Consider the following 9,816-nt stretch of genomic DNA (forward strand, 5'->3'; position numbering starts at 1 on the left):
TTTGCCACATCTTGAAAATTAAACTGAAAATGTAGTCAGAAATTCAACGTTGTTTCCCGTATTTTGTTCTAATTGTTGAACAGACACTCCTTACCTTCCCTGACACTGGAGGTGGATAGTAATCCAAAAACACTTGTATCCATTATGAAGGATACACTCAGACTGGGCTATTGAGAATAAAGACAAACTTACCTGGTTCTGATTAGTACTCACTCACACAGGTACATGTAAATTATCTGCAGTGTAGGGTAGGTAAAAAGATTGTCCAGGTGAACATTTTTTACTCAATTTTTCTGTTTTGTTCGAGTTGGGAAGCATGCAGTAAGCCAGTTATTGCATGATTTCTCGTCACTCGGGACTTATTACACCCTCGCTTCGCTCGGGTGTAATAAATCCCTTGTTACTTGAAAACCATGCAATAACCTGTACTTACAATACGTCTCTGTCTATAGTAAGTTTGTTAACGGAGTGCTCTCTCTGTGTGTGGTAATTATAAAGGTGTCAAAAATCAGTCAAGCGGTCCCGGGCTAGTGTACCTATGAACTTTCATGGTTCAATGAAAAAGATAATTGACCTTTAAACAGCTGACCAATTAGTACCACTTAGCGCCTTTAGCAAGTTACACAGTGGACAGTATATATCAGAGGCTGGGATTAACCTGGCCTAGGGTATATTTGGAAATATTATATTAACGACAACAAGATTTATTAATTAATTAAAGAAAGATTTATTGATATTTTTAGAGAAGAATGTGCAGAAAAAATAGAATATTCTGAAAAGCAAATTTTTATAGATATATTTACGATCATTTTGATCTACAAAACTACCTGCGTTAACCCATACAAAAAGAATATCATAATAGTTTCCTACATGTACGAGCTTGCCTTTCAAATTAAAAAAATATATATAATAACTCTCGTAATAATATACACGGACAATGTATACTTAAACAAGAATCAACTACATTTTCATAATAAAATAAAAGATGTATATAAAAAAAAACTGTTTATCTGTGAATGAAATTTAATTAATAGACATGGTATAACATGTATACATTTCAAATCTCCGATGCATGTATTTGCATGTACTAATAAGTAAGCACATTATCAGTCTCCAAATCCTACGGAAAATCTAAAAGTGTATGGAAGTATTAAAGACGGTATAAAAAATAGAAATAGAGGTACTGGATCATTAACACAGGAGTCTGAAATTATATCATTTTTAATTATTATTAGGCTTATTAATTATTTATTACGTTTCTCGTATAAAAAACCGTAACAAGGTTACTTACTGTCAATATTAATTAGTATTTTATTCGGTAAGCAGGTGGAAATACTTCTGACCATAACTTATTATTATCTGTGTGTCGCGTTGATCTGTTAGCGTACGTCAGGTCTTTGTGATGGATATATTACATGTACCAATATTTGATCGACCTTTATCCTCGTAGCCTACAGTGTACTGACGTTTATTCCTATGCATTGTGGGTATGTTCGTTTCGTTTTAGATATTTTATATATTTCCGCTTTTTATGTAAACCCGTTCTTGTCACCACAAACGAATCACCGTTTGTAAGCGTCATCCGAAGCACTTCCGTACCGTTTGCGTAGCACTTGCGTACCATTTGCGTAGCATTTCCGTACCGTTTGCGTCCAAGGTGGAACAGCGAACGTGTACGGGTCTATTTATGGTAACACGGTCGTGCGAATAGTTTGGTAAAATCTGATATAATGTACTATATGATCAGTGCGAGTCGCATATTGTCAATAATTGAGTAAGTTTAGTAAAGTAGTTTCTTTTTACTCATGGATTTGGTTATGTATGGTATCTCCAGACAGACCGTAGTACAGATATGTCTATGTGTCTATTCAAACGGAGAGTAACTGATGTTTTTGTTCCAAACTTGAATGCTGAGCTTACCGAATCAAGTCGAGCTAGGTTTAATATACAACTGATTGACACATGTACAAAAACTCCTGGATATTGTAAATATTCGTAAATTTAGAATAGCAATGACAAGACTGAGAGTTTTATCACATTGCCTCAATGTGGAGGTAGGGCGATGGCGAAGTCCCAATACAGTATCAAATTAAAATAGGTACATTGTTATGGTAGATGGTTACCATTTTACTATTGTTTGTATCGGGTTTTCTGACATAAGATCAAAGCTTATCACAAGAAAATATAAAATCCATCCCAAAAGGGCAAACATTCGGGAGCTGATTACTTCAGAAAATGTGACAGTAAAAAAAAACCATGAACTTTCTTTGTAAAGTTAATGAAAGATGAAATGTGTCGCTGGTTAACGGCTAGAGCGGATATGTGGGGACGAAATTTTTGTTTCAAGGCAGTCAGGTTCTGACATATTAGGAGATTTGAAACCGATGGAATCTGAATTTGACGGGCGGTTATATCAAATGTTTTGGGGTTTCTTTTGTCGCTTTGCGAGGCATGACAGGCATTGAAAGTTCACTTTGTCGGCCGTCGCAGTCGTCGTCGGTCAAACTCCTCGAGAAAATCACGTGTGTGGGTCTGTCATGGAGGGTTACAGATTATACCCGAACTATAGTTTATGTGTTAACTCTTAAGCGGAGCAAGGGCCCTTGATATTTGGATTTTACACACTTTTTTCAATTTAAATAAATTTTATTCTCAAAGGACGAATGGATTGGGCAGCAGGCATAGCCTATTTAAGCCCTTTCCAAACATAGTAACAGACAGTGGTACAAGCATAGACATAGACATTAGAACACATACAAACACATATAAACAAGTTGTATTATCAAATTAATAATCAAATTAGGGGAAACAACTACTAATACTCATTTTTATTATAATTGAATCTAATGGTTTAAATTCTAACCTTTTATTTTGATATTGAAAAGACATATAAAATATCTACCGGTATATATATAAATATACATATTACGAAGAGAAAAGAAAAATAATTTGTTGATGGAGCTGCATGTATAAACATTTGATGGGATTAAATTACCGCACCCAACAGATACAGGCCAAAAAGTCAATTGTATCACACAAGGCCATCCACTGATGAGTTTGGAAATTCAATCCCACCAAATAGTTTAATTTATGCATATTAAACACAGGTTAGATATATAATTAACATGTTGTAAAGCTTTATATTCTTATGTATGTAGTTGTTTCCCAATATTTTTTAATAAAATAGTATAACTGGTCTTCTTAACCCCAGCCCCCCTCACTAACAATATTTAAAAATAAGCAATGAAGACAAATAGGAAATATTAATATTAATATTCATGTACCAATTCTGGAAATCAGAAGAATTACATTGAGAAAAAAATAAAATGTATAAAGTGTAAATAAATAAAATGTAAAATTTCATTCAAAATTGAAGTTAAATGTCCCGAATCTTCTAGAACTTAAAATGTAATTGGATATAGTTAGGAGAATATGTTTATTTTTATTTTCATCACATCTCACAACCATTTAGCATGACATCTAATGATAAATGGTTGTGAGTTTCATGGAATATATTCTGAAAAAGTAGAATACGATCTTCAGTGTATTTGATACAATCATGGAAGTAATGAGATGCTATTTCAAATCTAGAACCACAAGAACATGCAGAGGACTCAGCAAGATAATCTTTCTGACGGTCATTATTTAGGTTACTGGCCTAATTTCTCAACTGACAGAGAATAATGTTAGTTTCCCTATTTCCTAAAAACTTAAAGTCATCAGTTGTTCTTGTGTTTGAATTTGAAATAGGTTTTAACTTTTTTAACTGATATGTGGAACGAATATTTTGAAGGTCTGAAGCGATATTATTTATTTCATTAAACATGGATGGAAAAAAGCTATTAGAATAGTTAACAGTTTGACAAAGAGGAGGATCAAATATTCTAACTGATCTAATGGGATATCTAGCTAGTGCGGGATCATGAAAATGTGACTCAGTGATTTCTTTCAGATAATATGGAGTTTCATTATTCATAATCTTGTACATCAGCATCATTTTATGTTGTTTTCTCCTACTTTCAAGAGGAACCCAGCCTAATTCTTTGTACAAGATATTGTGGGGGGTGCCTCTACGCAGTCCTGTAATTATTCTTGCAGCCTCTAGCTGGACTGACTCTAAGAGATTTTTTAGATTTTGTGAACAATTATCCCAAACAACATCTGCATATTCTAGTATAGGTCTAATATATGATGTATACATTGTGGTTAATGACTGTCTGTCTAGTTTATGTTTCATCATCCTTAAAATATTAATTCTTTTGTATGCTTTTTGGTAAATATCATAAATGTGGTCATTCCACTTAGCATCATCACTGAATGTCAAGCCAAGATGTTTATGTGTTCGGCTGACAGTAACAGGTTCATCATAAAAATATACATTTGGGTGATGAGTATTCAGTTTTTTAGAGAATATAACAGATTCTGTTTTATTTGGATTAAATTTAATATCCCATTTATGAGCCCAGAGTTGTATATTACTGAGATCATCTGTTAGGTTTTGTGCTAACTCGATTGGATCATTGTCTGTTACAGCGTATAGAGAAGTGTCTTAAGCAAACAGTTTAATTTCATGAGAAACACAGTCAACAATATCATTAATATAAAGTAAAAACAAAAGTGGACCGAGAACCGACCCCTGTGGTACCCCTGCATTTACAGGCCTGGATGTAGATATATATCCCTCAGTTAACACTCTTTGTTTTCTGTCATCTAAAATGTTTCTCAACCAACAAAGTAATTTCCCTTTGATGCCATATAATTGGAGTTTATGTACCAGTCCATCATGCCATACTCTATCGAACGCCTTGCTTATGTCACAAAAAACATATCTTAATTCTTTATACTGGTCAAGACATTGTACAATAGTATGATATACTGAAAGAAGTTGATTTATAGTAGAGTCCTTAGGCATAAATCCAGATTGATGCATAGTAATAATATCATGTGTAGTAAGATAATTAAACATGTACTTATATAAAAAAATATCTAAAATCTTAAAACATGAAGTAATAGAAATTGGTCAATAATTAGAAACTTCATTTGTTAAACCTTTTCCTTTATAAATGGCATTAATATTAGCAGTTTTCCAACTAAGGGGGATAACTCCTGTTTGTAGTGTCTTGTTGAAAAGCAATGTTAAAGGAACAGATATAGAATGTTCAAGTTGTTTTATTATTTTAGGTATCATACCATCGGGTCCAGCTGGTTTATTACTGTTTAGGAGAAACAATTGGTCATGGACATCTTGATGTGTTATTGTTATGTTTTCCATAGAGTGGGGACAGTTAAATTCAATATCAGGAATAGGTTCAAGATTCTCAGAAGTGGTAGATATAGAGATAGAATTATTATTAAGATATTCAGCTTTATCAAATGGATGTTGAATGAAACATTTATCACATTGCGTGCGCACACGCATTCTGCCTACGATTTACACATATACCACTGACTTGGACAGCTAATTATAATATACAAGTCCGTGGTCACACTGACATATATGTAGTGGTGTTTAATTATCATAGTATCAACACATGACCAGGATCATTTATTTTAAGAGTACTTTGGTATAAATAGATGAGAGTGTACTCTACTGGAAATTAATAATTAACTTGGATACTTTACTAAGGAAATTGACACTTAGATGTTGAAGATATCGGCGTGTATATAACACATTGGGCATTTGGATATTGTTATTAATAACACGAGTGTATTACCTGTGATGAGTATTTCTAAGTTTATTTTTCAAATACACATACTTGTAACAAAGTATACAGAAGATTGGATAGTATCACTTGATAAAGACTCTGTCAGTCAACACTTGAGTTAATATGATTAAACATACATGTTTATATATACTATTGGATATCATGCAAAGGAACCATCATGCAGCGGTATAACACGTAGACAGGTAAGTTTTAAGTAGATAAATGAACATAATTCTTTTGGTAATAAGGAATGATACAAGTAATTAAATACAACATTTAGGGTAGTGTATTTGACAATTATGTTTTGTCACAGTATAGACGAGGGACGACCTTCACAGAACCACGACTACCTACGAGCATTGACTTGTTTATCGGCCAGTGTCCGTACACCTCTATTTGGAGGGGGGTCGGGGTAGTCAGAGAGTTCGTCAATTCTCTTCACATGTTTCTTCTCGCCGTTGTTATCACGGATAATTATTCGGCCATCCGTGGTCCAGGTACCGGAAATCAGCTTACTTGACTTGAGAAAGCGTGCCTTGGTGAAAACTGCACTTCTACTTTTCGTCAGAGCCTCGTCTATGTAGAGCTTAGAAGGGGAGGGGTGTTTTGGTGTAGTTTGTTCGCTATGTTCCATTTGTTGTTATTGGATTTTTTTACAAGAATAAACCTGCCATCATAAACCTGCGCTCCAGTTCTATTCAATATGATAGGAACCGCACAATTATATCCCTGGGGTAACGTGTAGATTTCGGTCCAACACGATGCGGCCGGCTAATATCGGCACTGGTGACCATGACCCCTAGTTGGTTATTACACGTATCAATGATGATTTGGTCAGTATCTTCCTCTTGATGTTCAGCGATACCCCTGAATTTTAAACAATTACGTCGCGAATACTGCTCCATATTGTCTAACCGTGTCTCCAATGTGTTGATTTGCTGGTGTAGAGCTGTTATTCCTAAAGAACTTAGCAGTGCATCTTTGAAAAGTGCATTGTCCGTTAGCTGGGACACTACTTGTTTAATGATGATATGGTCTCGTAGTTCACTTATGGCTTGAACACCCTTCTTGATTTTAGTAGACAGATCAGTAAACATGATGTACACAGGTGTAGGAGTATAGAATAATATATTGTGGCAATAACACGATAAGTTCTTTCAAAAACAATGACGATTTCAGACAAAGAAAATGGCGGGAGATTGACCGAGGTCCTCTTCAAAATTTCAACGTCTTCAAGTACTCTAAATAATGCAAAATATTGACCAGATCACAAACGTGTATGCGATACTATTACTTATCTGCATGTTGTATAAAGAATGGTCGTATAGTCCCACAAAAAGCACACTATGACAGCATTGTCCTGTCCTCGGTTACATGTCGGTCATAGCTTGACCACCGGAAGTTACTTATTTTACACACTTATGGCCTTACGTTATGTAATTCTGTTAACATGGGTGTGAACAGAATTACACAACGTAACACCGTGTGTGTGAAGAGGATTATACAATGTTGGGTCACAAGCGTGAACAGAATAACACAATGTAAGGCCGTGTGCGTGAAGAGGATTATACAATGTGGGGTCACAAGCGTGAACAGAATAACACACTGTAAGGCCGTGAGTGTAAAGAGAATTATACAATGTGGGTCACAAGCGTGAACAGAATAACACAATGTAATGCCGTGTGCGTGAAGAGGATTATACAATGTGGGGTCACAAGCGTGAACAGAATTACACAAAGTAAGGCCGTGGGTGTAAAGAGGATTATACAATGTGGGGTCACAAGCGTGAACAGAATAACACACTGTAAGGCCGTGAGTGTAAAGAGAATTATACAATGTGGGTCACAAGCGTGAACAGAATAACACAATGTAATGCCGTGTGCGTGAAGAGGATTATACAATGTGGGGTCACAAGTGTGAACAGAATAACACAATGTAAGGCCGTGAGTGTAAAGAGAATTATACAATGTGGGGTCACAAGCGTGAACAGAACAACACAATATAAGGCCGTGAGTGTGAAGAGGATTATACAATGTGGGGGTCAAAAGCGTGAACAGAACTACACCATGCAAGGCCGTGAGCGTGAATAGATATATTCAAATAGCCAAACGCTGTTCGGCCTTGAGTATGAATAGGGAATTGAAAGACATACAATTATGCCATGATTAGTTTACTACCAAGCCTTTTTAATTTCATCTTACATAGGAGTTCGATACGGGATCAAATTGATATTAAATTAGGTCCGTTGTCGTAACAAAATGGAAGTGAGAGAATAGGGGTACTGCTCAGTGTGTCAGTTTCTATAGAGAGGGTGGCACACAATGTGTGTTCTGTTCTAATATTCCCTCTAAAAGTCAATATCCGTAATCTCTCCAACATACTGACGACTCGAGAAACTCCACACTACGTGGCGGTGTTGAGTGACACGTACAAAGTGTGTACAGACAGTTAACAGGTTACGCAATAACGCCAACATCTTTTAATTAAGGATATATTTATTATTTCGTTTTTTCTTCTTTAATTTCGAATTTCAAACTAATTGCCTTTTCGGTACACAGCACGAGATTGTTTGAACTTTAGGATGAATCGGAGACACATCACAGGATAAAAGCGGAGCGAATTCTGAGATGTAATACTGAGCCGCGACGTCACTGGAGAGACCGGATTACTCGACTATGATTGGGTAATTAGGCGGGGTTCATAAATAGTGACATGGTATAGAGATCCCTGGTTAGTCAGACTTATCCATACCGGAAAAAAGCACATTGTTACATATTCTCAGTGTGATGCTGTTATTACCTCGCCTTATCACACAACTTATGTTATCTATCTCACGAACAGATACAATGGATGTTCTGTACCTAGTATCACACCAAACGTATATAATAGTAAACACTCACACTGAGCTATACCCAGTATTACACCAAACCAACAACACAGCACAGTGCAGTAATATGAGCCTCGATATTCGTTAATAACAAATCTCGTTTAGATAATTAGAAATAAAAAGCATTGAATATTTATCATTTTCTTATATCGACTGACTGGAATACCGAGGTCAAATGTCGATATAATCTGCCATGAAATATATATTTGTTATCAAACGGGTAAGCAATTAAGTGATATTTAATTACCTTTTAATTTACCTAAAAGTACGCCTACATGTATGTTACAGCAGCAAAAATAGGGGGATTGCTAAGTGTAATACTCTAATGACATTAGGCGTGATAACAGTGGTTAGGGGGATTGCTAAGTGTAATACTCTAATGACATAAGGCGTGATAACAGTGGTTAGGGGGATTGCTAAGTGTAATACTCTAATGACATTAGGCGTGATAACAGTGGTTAGGGGGATTGCTAAGTGTAATACTCTAATGACATTAGGCGTGATAACAGTGGTTAGGGGGATTGCTAAGTGTAATACTCTAATGACATTAGGCGTGATAACAGTGGTTAGGGGGATTGCTAAGTGTAATACTCTAATGACATTAGGCGTGATAACAGTGGTTAGGGGGATTGCTAAGTGTAATACTCTAATGACATTAGGCGTGATAACAGTGGTTAGGGGGATTGCTAAGTGTAATACTCTAATGACATTAGGCGTGATAACAGTGGTTAGGGGGATTGCTAAGTGTAATACTCTAATGACATTAGGCGTGATAACAGTGGTTAGGGGGATTGCTAAGTGTAATACTCTAATGACATTAGGCGTGATAACAGTGGTTAGGGGGATTGCTAAGTGTAATACTCTAATGACATTAGGCGTGATAACAGTGGTTAGGGGGATTGCTAAGTTTAATACTCTAATGACATTAGGCGTGATAACAGTGGTTAGGGGGTTTGCTAAGTGTAATAATCTAATGACATTAGGCGTGATAACAGTCGTTAGGGGGATTGCTAAGTTTAATACTCTAATGACATTAGGCGTGATAACAGTGGTTAGGGGGATTGCTAAGTGTAATACTCTAATGACATTAGGCGTGATAACAGTGGTTAGGGGGATTGCTAAGTGTAATACTCTAATGACATTAGGCGTGATAACAGTGGTTAGGGGGATTGCTAAGTGTAATACTCTAATGACATTAGGCGTGATAACAGTGGTTAGGGGGAT

This window comes from Mizuhopecten yessoensis, unplaced genomic scaffold (assembly GCF_002113885.1).
Source record: "Mizuhopecten yessoensis strain PY_sf001 unplaced genomic scaffold, ASM211388v2 scaffold6207, whole genome shotgun sequence".
In the NCBI taxonomy this organism is placed as follows: domain Eukaryota; kingdom Metazoa; phylum Mollusca; class Bivalvia; order Pectinida; family Pectinidae; genus Mizuhopecten; species Mizuhopecten yessoensis.